Genomic DNA, 13,943 nt, shown 5'->3' with positions numbered 1-13,943 from the left:
GTTAAGTCGCAAAGTCCTTGTTTTCGCTGTTGTTATCCTTGTGATGTAGGAACACGTCAGCATGTATAGGCCACTTGCATCGCCAGCAATACCAGGTATTAACCCAACAAACACCATAACCCAAGTGGGGAAAATTAACCCCCTACTTAGTATGCAAACTATGACAATGCTTTGAACCAACAGGCACAATGGTTGTATAACCATGGTTCTTCGTCTTCCAAATGCATCTGATATAGTTGCGATGAACGGCAAAGATAAAACCGATATGAAAGTACTAAAAACCAAATATCCACCGAACCATAAACTTGATTCCTCCTGCACAATATCGTAATCTTCTTTGTAAAATCCAGTATACATGGCTGAGCATTTCGTCCCGTTATGTTTCCTTAAGCACACGTTCTCTAGTATGACCTGCGGCAGTGCAAATATATTAAGGAAGAATACATTCATACATAGAAACAAGAAAGGCTCCACAGTTATTAACGAAAGCATAGCTGCCATCATAGAAAACCAGACCTTGTGACACGTTGTTCCTACTGACAATAGGCGCTTCTATATCATTGAGTGACACTTGAATATTGGATTTTGGATTCATATTACACCGGATTGCTTTTTGTTGGGGATATGAACGGTCGACAATTAAATAGAGACGCTGTGAGGCAAATTTGTTTACTTCCGCCATTTTAGATAGTAGCAAAAAGGAACTAGCTCCATAATGAGCCCCTATAAATTTGATAAAAGTAAGGATTGATTTCGTTCACTTCACTTTCGAATATCGATGTGAATTTTGGTGAGTCGCCTTATATTGCAATTAAATTTATGAATTGATGTTAATATTTGAAATATAAGCCGTCGTTTGCAAATTCCAAGCATTTACAGTCGCGAAGCTTGCTGTGGTGTTTTCTGCCTTATTGAAACTCTAGAAAATAATGATTGATTTGTTTTAAAACGGATCCAGCAACAACTTCTAGCCACTCCATAAATTATTTTCTCAACATATTTGTACAAAGATGTGATTTAGTTATTTTTTCTTTCTTGATTTACAGAAACTGCGATGAAATATCTAGGCCCAATTCTAGAAAAAGCCGAAAATAGGGCAGATTATAATGTTTGGGTATTAACAACAGAATTTAAATAAAGCAACCAATTTTCGATTTGATATAATTGTTGATATTTTTACACTCTTTCAAAACCACAATCGTTGCTTGTAATTAACAGTAGAACAATTTTAATATCCAAAGTGTTCAAACCCCTTATTTTAATTACCTATTAGTTGATTATACAAACTTTTCGTTGTAAAATGACATTTTAGTATTACGTATTTTTAACTTTTTCGTCCATTTGTAATTGACAATTGTATTATTAAAAAGGCGCTGATTAAAGATTTGACCCCCGTCTTTTAAGGTGTCAATTCAAGATTTTATATAATCTACTATCAGACTGCATTAAAATACTTCGTAACTATAATAGAATCATGTTATTTATACGTAGAGTTAGTAAAGGCTAGAAACTTTTAAGGTTGCAGTGCACGTGATTCAAAATTGGGCGCAACCCCCCGTTTGGGAAAATGTCCATATTTAGTAGACGCAGCAGGTATTCGCCGTTTACCAAAAATTTTATCATTCCCAAAGGGTAAGAGTAGCTAAATATCATGGTGGCCAAAAGTTCGGAGAGATGTTACCCTTTCCGCAATATACGCCTGGTCTAAAAGGCTGAAGACTGAAATCTTGTTTGAACGAAAGCAACTAGTAAGATGTTGATGATTTTCAAGCTGTATGAAACTCCCGTACTGCAGTGCAAAAAGTGAAGACATCTGCGTATTCTGTGGACCCCACGATAGTTTTGAAACTAGCTTGCAACACTATCCCTGCTGCTTTTTCTGCAATGATCGTGGAAAGAAATTTGTGCAACGTCGCACTAGAGTCGATTTTCCGAAGAACTGGCCTTATTCTTACACAGGGGTTTTATCCTAAAAAGTTAGGAGGAAGGGGCTTTGATGTTGGTAACTTCTAGAAGCTACGCCCATTGCCATATCCTTGCCCAAGTCCAGTCGTCTCAAAAAAGATAGTTCTGCAATACGCCCTCTTCTTTTGCTAGTCTCCCCGATCTCGTACACTTGAAGTGACGTGCAATAAATGCATTATTTAGGCATAAATAATCATTTTTTATATCTCATATGATGGCTCCGATGATGATCAGATCATGTTTATAAAGTATTGTCATTGCCCTTGTAAGAACTCACTTGATGGTCTCAAAGCAGTGGCGTGGTTCCTCAAAATTGGCTGCGGGGAGGGGGGGCCTAAAGTCGAGCTCATGGTACAACTCTATCCGGGTGGGCGAAATGTAATTGAGAATGGGGGACACAATAGTATCATTATTCAGGGGTTTCATGAAGACCGCCACCATGGTGGAATGGAAGATAAATCCTAGGCAGTATTCATCAACTGTCTTTTATCATTATGCCATAATGGTTAGGTGGTGCATGGGTTTACTGAAGGGCGTCACCATTTTTAGCAGCAAGAAAATTTTTACAAATATGACGTTCTTGAAACTCTAAAAGCTCATCTAAAATATTTACAACATAGATTTAGAAACCAGGAAGACCTATGGAATGTTTATAACTTTTTCTTTAACATTACGAAAAATAAAGCCGCAACCATGGTTGGCGGCAAGAAAAATTTTGAATGTATGGGATGATCAGAAACTCAAAATTTCTACAACATGCGTCGTTTTAGGCTCAATGGAGATATAAAAAATGTTCATAAGCTTATTTTTATCATTATGTACCATAGTTTAACAATGAAGACGTTTAACAATAAAATATGAGCATAAGAATATCAACAAAAGAACAATTCTATTGAAAATACGAGGCAAAGTATCTTTGTAAAGTTGAAGCATTATTTTTTAAACTTTGATCGTTAAAATTTCCCATAGTATTTATGTCTTGGTGACTAAAGTGGATTGTCAAGGGATGCTGGGATGCCATTTCTAACCGCGGTTCCAGAACTTCAAGGGTTTTAAACAGGTCGAAATATTCGCCTTTTCAAAGCTCGGCTATGTCAAGTGGCCTTCTTCGTTCTCATTTGTTTTCCACGTGATATGGGCGCCCCTTTGACGAGTTGGATCCCCTTTCGGCGCCCCCTCACTCCTGGTCGCTGGAGGGGCACGTGCCCCCTGCCTCCTCAGCCACCACGACACTGTCTCAAAGGGCAAGAGGAGACGGAGATCGAGCCTTTGAATCAATTCCAGAAATCAGTCTTGAAAATGTTTCTGATTTGCTGATGGACTCAAATCATGCTGAAGAAAAATTTGTAGAACAATTTTGCTATTTTCATTGAAATTTCGAGTAACAATTAAAACAAAAAAAACAAAAAAGTCGTTCGTTTATAATATTAAATTTTCTAAAATAGTCTAAATAAGCCCCCCTTTTCAGAGCTTTTACGGTACTTGCATTTGTGTCAAAGATTCTCTGCTATGGATGTGAAATAGTCCAACTATTCACCAACTCAAAGTCGGATACGAAACTGCTCATTCACGCAAAAGTTTTGGCGTAATAAAGGGTTATAAACACAGAATTTGCCTTACCAAAATGTTTTCGCATACTAAGGGAGGGCTGCACCCTTAAAAAATATCTTTGAATTTCAACAACATAGGGCTGAGGCCCTCTTCCAGCCCCCTCCACAGCACCCCGTTCTTAAAAATCTTAATGATATTATGATCTTTCCATTACCAATTGGCGTTCACTTTGTAAAAAGCTACGACGGAAAACCGGAGGACAAAACAGCTTCTTAGGGCCATATATAAGGCTAAACAGCTTTAGGATATATATAGAATATAAAACCGCCGCCTGCCTGATTTTTTCGGCGCAATTCTGATGAGAATCAACTAATTGATTTTAAATGGCCTAAGTACAAAGTGGGTATTTGGCAAAATTTCAGAGAAATATTTTGCTGTATCAATGCAGTTAGAAAGTTAACAAGGGATGTATGTGCACACTAGGATGTTTTTGGCACTGGTCGAAGTGTCTAAAATTTATTTTATATCCAACAGTAGACTTTATTCTAAATTGGCCAATTCAATGCACTCTTTCCCGCGCTATAAATAATTTGAAACAACGTTGATCATAACTGACTGCATAACATCCTTTTATAACTGTAGCATTGGGTTTTTTTAAAAGCAGTGAATTTTCACTTATGCTGTCCTACATTTCCTTTATAACCATTTGGTCAATGGAAAGTACTACTACGCCCCCTTCCTAACATGTATTTGTTCCAACAACACTGTAACACCAGTTCACAATAAGGAAGGCACAAAGCTTCAGTCTTATCCAAAAAGCTAGAAAGTGGAAGTCTGTCACTCTCTGTGCTATTGTTGTGCACCAGATCGAACGAACCATTGTAGGGTATAATTTAAATATTTGGCAAACACTTTATTTCCGCTGTTAATTATCTAGGTTTCTTTTGGTTGTAGGTCTTACGTGTTTTTAGCTGATTGGTTGTTATTAATACTTGTAAAATGCTTGTATATATAAATACGCTGTAGTAGTTTTAAGAATTAGGCTTTTTGGGAGAAGCATCTTGCTGTTCGTTCAAAATGCTGACGAAAGAAGTCGTTGTCTCTCTGCTCCTTTCTGCCACAAGTCGAGTTGAAAAGGGCCGTGAGTTATTTTATATATACTTAGTTGCACTGTAGTTAAAGTGTAATATAACATATTGGTGACCACGACGTGACCGGTCGAGAATACTTATTGGCGTGCTGAAAAAAAAAAACCGATAAACTTGCGTTTTACATTTTGGTGTCGAATATAGGTTTTATTGCATTTTTCATTGGCCGTTTTGACGTAGTCGCTGCATTTGCTCGGGTTTGATGCTTTTCATATGTTTTTGTATATAGTTTTCTTTTTCTTATTTCACTTGCCGTTTTGACGTATTCACTGGAATTGTTCGGGGTTGATGTTCTGGGTATGGTTTTTATTTCTTGTTACTTTGGAAATTTTGACGTCTTCGCCGCATTGGTTATCTTGTATCGTTTTTATTATTACGTCGGATTTCCGTTAAAAGTGAAGATTGAACTGAACTTTCGAGAAGCAATTTCAGAATGCTGATATACTTATATGATATTGTCTAAAGATTGTTCAAGACAGACTTTAATACCGCTCGTTTTCTTCTTGATAACTCGAAAACAAAATCCGTGGTTGCACTCATTTCGGCAAAACTTTGGAAATATTGTGAAATTGTTTAGTTATTCACGTAGTTAAAATGGAAGCAACGGTAGAAGAATTACAAAACCGTGTGTCTGCTATGCAGGCAGCCCTGGAGGGAAACGCCCAGTCGGGACTTTTTAAACAACCGCCTTTCAGTGGATTCCAAAATGAAGACGTAAATGAATGGGTTGTAAAATTTAATCGACTTGCCAGGTTCTATGGTTGGGGCAATGCAAAAAAATTAAGTGCACTTCCATTGCTGCTTAATGGCCCAGCTTTGGCATGGTTTCAGACGCTCTCAGACGAAACTGCAGGAACTTTCGATAGCTTAATTGAAGCTTTAATTGCAAGATTTGGCAACCAAAACATCCAGTTTTTGATACGGCAAGAACTTTATGCCCGAAAACAGCTCGAACATGAGCCTCTAGTAACCTACACTGAAGACATCATAAAAAAGTGTCAACGACTGAATCTAAATGAGTTAGAAATGATGAACATTTTCATAAACGGCCTAAGCGCAGAACTAAAGAACCATGTTGTTTTAAACCAGCCAAAAACTTTCACAGAGGCAGAAAACCTTGCCCGCCTCCGTGACGCTGTTTCAAAGTCTTTCGGCCCAACCGTCCCGCAAACCATTTCGCAAGACCAGCGTATTAAAGAACTTGAGGGCCAAGTTAATATATTGCTTGCGTTGGCTAGCAACAAGAGAACCGGCCAGTTAAACGCTTTAGATCAAATTGATTATGGTAACAACTTGGGTGGCGGTACATATGGTAATCATGTTGCAAATCAAAGCTCTTTTCAAAGTGACCTCCTGAATCTTAAAACAGAGCTAATTGCTGCAATTGATCAACGTTTTGTGTCTGGCAAACCTCAACCCATGAACAGGCTTCAACAAGGTGTAAGGGAAAGCTATGCAAGGGGGCGTAATTTACGTACCACCGATGGGCAACCTATTTGCAACAACTGCTATCGTGTGGGTCATGTGGCTCGATATTGTAGAAGTAATAATAGTGGTGTTTCTGGTAGAGAAAATGCAGTTCAAAATAATTCTCGCTTTCGGTCAACTCAAAACTTTCAGCAGGACAGATCCGGTACAAATTATTTAAACGAACAAGGGCCTTCTCGTTGGGGGAATTGAAGGAGGCCCAAACGGTTGAAAAGCAAATGAAGCCCCCGTTTTGTGAAAAAGCTGATTCGTCTTTCGAACAATGGGTTAATAAACGAAATCGTTTGACTAGTGCCAAGTTTCAATTAGAAAAACCTCTAAATGACATTGATATCGAGCCAAGAAAGGGAACCTACGCAGTACCGTGCTTACTAAACGGGACATCATCAAGTGACGAATCTTCGATACTTGGAAATGTCTTGATTTGGGGATCAGTTGAAAATGAGCAGGTTAAATTACTCGTAGACACTGGCGCCGCTATTTCCGTAATTAGTGAAAGTTTTTTTAATTCTGCTCTGCGCATGCATTACTCGCTGCAGACGCCGCGTAATGGACTCGAAAGTATTCAAACTGCAAATGGTGCCACTGTTGCTGTGAAAGGTTTTGTGACGTTTCCTCTCACCATTGGTAATGAGCATTATGAATGTCAGGCCTCAGTTGTCTCTGGCCTAGCTTACAATGTTGTGTTAGGTCGTGACTTTCTGCATAAAACCCATGCTGTTATTGATGTTCCTGGCCATATTGTAACATTTACGAATGATAACACTGTCTCATTTATAACTGGCAATACACCTCCATTGCTTTGCTCTGTCGCAGTTTTTTCTTCATTCGTCATTGAACCTCGTTCTGAAGCTATTATTCCTGTGCAGCTTTTGCAGTCGCACAGTAGTTCTGTCGCAGGCCTCGTCGAAGGTAATGAGAAATTAACCTCTCGTTATCGCCTCCTCCCAGCAACTTCTATTTCATGCCCAACTAGTGAAGGAAATGTCTCGTTTCGTTTGTTAAATCCTTCTGATGAACCAGTGCTTCTTCATAAAGGAACAGTCATCGGCACGTTTTCTGAACTTTTGCACACTGACATCTTTCCTTTAAAAAGTAGTGTCTCAGCTATGGATTCTGCTCCACAACATCACAGCCTCCTTTCCGAACTTGAGTCTATTAAGAATGTCGATCTTTCAGAGGCCCAGAATGCAGCTCTCTCACAATTACTTTTATCGTATAAAGATATTTTCGCCTCATCTAGCCTTGATCTCGGCCATACTTCCATCATCGAACACGAAATTTACACAGGGGATGCTCGGCCTATTAAGTCTTCACCTTATCGAGTCTCTCAATTGCAACGTGAAGAAATTGAAACACAGATTTCAAATATGCTATCTCAAAATGTGATTCAACCTTCTTCGAGCCCTTGGAGCTCTCCTGTAGTTTTAGTAAAGAAGAAAGACGGTACGACGAGATTTTGTGTCGACTATCGAAAATTAAATGCTGTCACTCGCAAAGACAGTTATCCTCTTCCTCGCATTGATGATGCCCTTGACGCTCTTTCTGGATCTCAGTTCTTTACAACGCTCGATCTGCAGTCGGGCTATCACCAAGTTGCCATGCATCCGTCTTCACGAGAAAAAACTGCCTTCGTTTCACATGCAGGATTGTTCGAATATAATGTAATGAGTTTTGGTTTAACAAACGCTCCACCGACTTTCCAACGACTGATGTCGAGAGTTCTTGCTGGCCTAGAATGGAAGGTTTGTCTCATCTATATAGACGATATTATCGTTTTTTCTTCTACTTTTGAAGAACATTTGCAAAGGCTGTCTCTCGTTTTCGATCGCATACGTCAGGCTAACTTGAAATTGAAACCAAGTAAGTGCCACTTTGCTCGCCATTCTGTGAAATTTCTTGGGTTTATTGTCTCTGCAAATGGTATTTCTGCTGACCCAGACAAGCTTGAAGTTGTAAACTCGTTTCCAGTGCCGTCCAATGTGAAGGATGTACGCAGTTTTCTTGGTCTCTGTAACTATTACAGACGTTTTGTCCATGATTTTGCACGCATAGCTTCACCTATAAATCAGCTAACAAGAAAGGATGTCAAGTTTGTGTGGAGTGCTGAATGTCAACACGCTTTCAACATACTAAAGCAGAGTTTGTGCTCCAATCCTGTTTTAGCTTATCCCGTTTTTAGTGAGCCTTTTCACCTGTATACTGATGCCAGCAACTCGGCTCTTGGGTATATTCTCGGCCAACGAGTTGCGGGTGTGGAGTATGTCGTGGCCTATAGTGGGCGTGAGCTGAATAATGCTGAAAAACGCTATAGCACCACGGAACGTGAAGCTCTTGCTGTAGTGGATGGAATTAAACGGTATCAACCTTATCTTCATGGCCGTAAATTTTTTGTCCATACAGACCACAGTAGCCTTTCATGGCTCATGAATGTGAAGGATCCTACAGGTAGGCTTGCTCGCTGGGCGTTGCAGCTGCAGCAGTACGATTTTGACATTGTTTATCGCCCTGGACCTTCCAACAACAACGCAGATGCGCTTTCACGACGATCTTATTCCTCAACCACTGTTTCTGGTCTTTCTCCGCCTATGGCTTCTATTAGGCACCCATGTCCTGCTCCTCCACAGCTCACCAAATTACAACGCGAAGATCGTGACCTTTTCGCCATTATTGAGTACCTCGAGTGTTCTCTCTTGCCAGATGATAACAATAAAGCGCGTACTCTGCTACTGACTGTCGACTCGTACTATCTGGACGAAAATGGGGTTTTATGTCATTTATGGACACCTAGTAAACGACATATTCAGTCTTTATGTTCTCAGGTGGTAATTCCTGCAAGCCTTCGCCGAGAGATTCTTATTGCTTGTCACGATGAACCTACTGCTGGTCATTTAAGCGTTTTTAAAACGTATGAGAAAATTCGTTCTCGTTATTATTGGCACGGCATGTATAAAGACGTTGAACATTGGTGTACTTCATGTATTGATTGTTCGATGAAGAAGGTGCCTAGGGGTAAGAAGAAGGCACCCTTGCTGCCTATTCCTGTCGAAGGAGCCTTTGATCGAGTAGCCATGGACGTCTTAGGCCCGTTTCCCGTTACAAACGACGGCAACCGTTATATTGTGGTTTTTTCTGATTATTACACACGGTGGCCTGAAGCTTTTGCTTTGCCTTCTACTGAAGCGTCTATGATTGCTAACTTGCTTGTGGACAAGATTCTCGCTCGCCATGGTGCTCCGAAAACGCTTTTATCAGATCGGGGTTCGAATTTTCTTGCATCTATCGTTACAGAGGTCTGCAAATTGCTCAACACTCGCCAACTTCGGACTACCTCGTATCATCCGCAAACGGACGGACTAGTCGAAAGGTTTAATGGTACCCTTGCGGAAGCGTTGTCGATGTATGTCAGCTCAAATCAGAGGGATTGGGACCGCCACCTGCCATTGGTGCTTTTCGCTTACCGTGTCTCGCCTCACGCTACGACCCACGAATCGCCGTTTTATCTTTTATATGGGCGAGAGCCTCGTCTGCCAATTGATGCGTCTCTTATTTTGCCTTCGACAGCAAAACTTTCGTCCTCCGTTGCAGAACACCGTGCTCGCATTGTCGAAAATCTGGAAAACGCCCGTCGCATAGTTAAGACAAATACAGAGTTGGCTCAACAGCGCATAAAACACTACTACGATCAGAACAGTGCGCCAGTCTCCTTTGATATCGGATCCAAAGTCTGGGTGTACACCCCAAAAACGAGAAAGGGTCTTTCCAAAAAGTTAGCCCATAACTACCACGGACCATATCGCGTTGTCACGAAGTTATCGCCTGTTCATTTTCGTTTAAGGACACTCGACAACCGTCCAGTTAGTGTTCCAGTGCACGCAAACCGCATGAAGCTGTACGTCGATCCGTCGGACCGTCCAACCGCTGCTCCTCCGCAATGTGACACGTTCGTTGATCTCAGTGATGTGGATTTACCGCCAGACAGTTTTCTACCAGAACCTCACCCGATAGCAAAAAGTGACTCGTCTGTAGATGAGCCCTCTATCACTCGTCCCGAGGATTACTGTACACCACAGGAGATTTTACCAGTTTGGCGCGTTTTCGAGCCGGGAGGCTCGATTTCAAAGGGGGAGGTTGTGTTGTGCACCAGATCGAACGAACCATTGTAGGGTATAATTTAAATATTTGGCAAACACTTTATTTCCGCTGTTAATTATCTAGGTTTCTTTTGGTTGTAGGTCTTACGTGTTTTTAGCTGATTGGTTGTTATTAATACTTGTAAAATGCTTGTATATATAAATACGCTGTAGTAGTTTTAAGAATTAGGCTTTTTGGGAGAAGCATCTTGCTGTTCGTTCAAAATGCTGACGAAAGAAGTCGTTGTCTCTCTGCTCCTTTCTGCCACAAGTCGAGTTGAAAAGGGCCGTGAGTTATTTTATATATACTTAGTTGCACTGTAGTTAAAGTGTAATATAACACTATTGAAAAATGCTGCATGCTTTGTGTATGCAATTTTTACATGCTTAGCAGACATAAACAAGTATTTAGGTTACCCGCATAAGAACCAATAAATTATGTTTCTATTTCTTGAATTTTTCTCCTTTTTCCCTAATAAATCATGTATGACATTGCTGGGGTTATCTGATTGACCATTTCTCATTTTGCAGACGCACGAGCATGATTTAGGGCAGACACCGCTCAGCCATTGGGCTATAGTCCCCCCCCCCCCACCACTTTTTTGCAATAAATGGCTAGAAATTTTTTTGCAAAGTTTACTCTAACGCAACTTTGGATAGTTTATTCCTATGCAGTAGCAGTTAAGAACCTTTTTTGTTCATTTGCTAGGTGTTTTATCTTGTTCAATGGCATGAAGTATTTTTTAACTTGGTTAGCTTGGTGTTTTATTACTCTTTTTATAGTTATTGATATCTTATCTGAACCAGATTGTTTATAAAAATTCAGTATAATAAGCAAGTAATTTCTAAAAGGGGCGTTTTCCGGCGTTCTAGAAGAGAGCGTGGCCTCAACAATTTTTCAGGTACACCCATTTCAGCCGCCCTGGCTGGTGCGCGCTCCTGCATTAGGGGATGTTTGTTTAACTGTGAATTCCTTAAGTGGTCTGCCCACCCTTATGTCTCCCACTATCTACTGGTCATTGTGATAGGAAAGACAAGAGCCATTTCAGGTCGTATCCCCAACGATTTCTTATCGGATATGGGGTGCAGTTACGGCACAAAGTAGAGATCCATTTGGTGGTTACACAACACAACAGGAATGTGGTGCAGTATCTGGATCACTTCGCTCAGCCTTAGCCTGCGCGCAGACTCATCTGATTTTTCAACAGATGAGTTTAGTTACATGAAACTAAGTTTAGTTGAATTGAAAGTTTTAGGACTTGTCTCCCAGTGAGGCTGAGTAGCCTCAGCTCGCAAATTCGTGTCTCATTTTTTAGCAGTTGTCTGTTGCTTGATATGTCAGAATCGCATGACTGACGATCTCGCCTTTTCGAAGCGTGGCTTTTATTCGAGGACAGGCGATGTTCCCCTTAAAACTGTATCAGATTTGAAAAACGTAAGAATACTTTAAGAATATAGTCAGGCTCAAAACGAAATATTTATTAAGAATATAGAGGCTGGAAAAAAAATTTATAGCATTGTTATAACATTGCTGTTTGTTTTGTATCTAGGTATTACATTTCGAGAGAAAAGATTTTAAAGCTTGATATAACCATTTTCTTCGCTGTTCTGAATCAGATTGGCAATCTCTTTCGATAAGGTATGATACTTTTTAGGGGAAGACCAGAAAAATCTTTATTTCGTATGATTTATGACACTTGATTTTGAATAAGTGATAAGACTTTATCTCTGGTCTTACTTTAGTTCTTGTGTCGTTATGCTATCTTCAAATATAGGTAAAAGTAAAAATACTTACCAGATTTTGTCTGAAAATCTAAATTTCTTGCCCCTCCAATGAATTTTTCTATCTAGGCCACAGGTACACATTAATGTACCCTGGGTGCCAGCACCTAAAAGAGTCAAAGATGAAGAACGGGGAAAGGAAGGAGAAAGAAAGAGGAAAGGGGAGAGACGAAGCTCTGGATCCATCGTTCAACAACCTCCTTTCAAATTCTACTTTTCTACCAATCGGCAGAGCTGCAAAAAGTATCGGAGCCTGGGGACTAGATTCCCAGGAAAATTTTTGGCCTGGCAGAAAATTTTCAGCAGAACTTGATAAAAAACAGCTGTTTTTCTTGACTTTTTCAAAACAGTTCAAACATTTATACAAATGAAAAGTCTATATATACAAAGGTTTATACATATATTTCTGAAACTTTTATATTTGTCTGTCAAATATCGCAAAAAATTGTAAAACTTGGAAGCAACCTCCAGCTTCCTTGTCCAGGATTTTTTTAACAGATAAAGCTGAAGACTTGAAGTAGGCTTATTTGTTTTTTGTGCTTCGAAAAGTGCTGTTTTAGTTGCATTATATCAAGCTATGATTTTGGATCTTCAAAAATCAAAAGCTACGAAAATTACATGTATCCTGAGTTTTCTTCTTGTTAGCAATACAATACTTGACTTGAGTCTTGATTGGGGCCTCGATAGACTTGGCGAAGTGTTGAGACTTGATTGCGTTCTTGGCTGACTTGGCAGTTTTTGATTGAAACTGAATTACATTCCGATGTTTTTTTAAAATCATATTTGTTCTTTGAATATTGAGATATCACCATTTTTTAATGTAAAATATCATGTTGACATGTATACCCATCATATGAAATGAAAGGCTAAAAAAGCTGACTGATAAGTATAAACAGGTAACGGAGATTCATCTTCCTTGAAACTGGCATCTGTTACCTTTCCCAAACATCAGGTATTTGTGGAGAGCACCATGTTGAAGTTTTCTGCCAATCAATAAATATATCCCCATTTGGTTCACAAATCAGTTTTACCTTTTTCGCATAGTCAATCCTCACCAAAGACAAAAAGATGCAATAAACAACCAAATTAGTGATTTCATTGGAAATTTCTCTAGCAAAACCCAATAAATCAAAAGCCCTTGCGTAACAATTGGTAGAGCTATAGTACACAATACTTTCACCTAACAGAACTTTTGTCCTGTTTCCTAGGGTCCCAGAAAGAAAAATATTTTTACAATCATTTTCAAGAATCATCGATCGAATCATATGATCTCTGACTTTGTTACGGAAGATGAATTGAGTATGGCAGTGAACGAGGCTCTAAAAGAATTTGTTCCTCACATTAGGACACTTTTGGTACAGCAGATAGAAAAAATGAAATCAATTTTACTGATATCAAAGACGTCTTTGCAATCCTCCCAATGGGCCACGGAATATCTCTGGTAGTTGCACAAAATTAGTATCTTTGGATCGCATTAATGGCAAGCAATTTGAAAAAAGAAACATTGTTATGGAAATGTCATCTTTGCGTGCACTAATGAAAGTACAAGTCAAATCAGTTGTTAGTACGGGCATATCTACATTCGAGGAAGAAGGCTTAATAAATGGCGAATATCAGTTGGTATTTGGCGGTCCAGAGGCTGGGGTTAAAATTGACAAATGGTGAAGTATGCTACAGCTGACTGCATATCAATCGAATATTCTACTTATTGCAGCAGATGAAGCTCGCTGTATCCCGAAATGGTATGGTCTGCTTTCAAAATAAATGTTTTCCAAATAGAAATCCCCTTTCCTCTTCCATTCTCCTTCGCAATTCTTTTCCCCGTTCTCAGTTCTTTGACTCTCTGAGGCTCTGGCACCGAGGGTAACATTAATGT

The sequence above is a fragment of the Rhopilema esculentum genome, chromosome 14 (assembly GCF_057945365.1).
Source record: "Rhopilema esculentum isolate cy_ngs chromosome 14, ASM5794536v1, whole genome shotgun sequence".
In the NCBI taxonomy this organism is placed as follows: Eukaryota; Metazoa; Cnidaria; class Scyphozoa; order Rhizostomeae; family Rhizostomatidae; genus Rhopilema; species Rhopilema esculentum.
The sequence above is the reverse complement of the archived record's forward strand: the minus strand, read 5'-3'. Positions refer to the sequence as shown.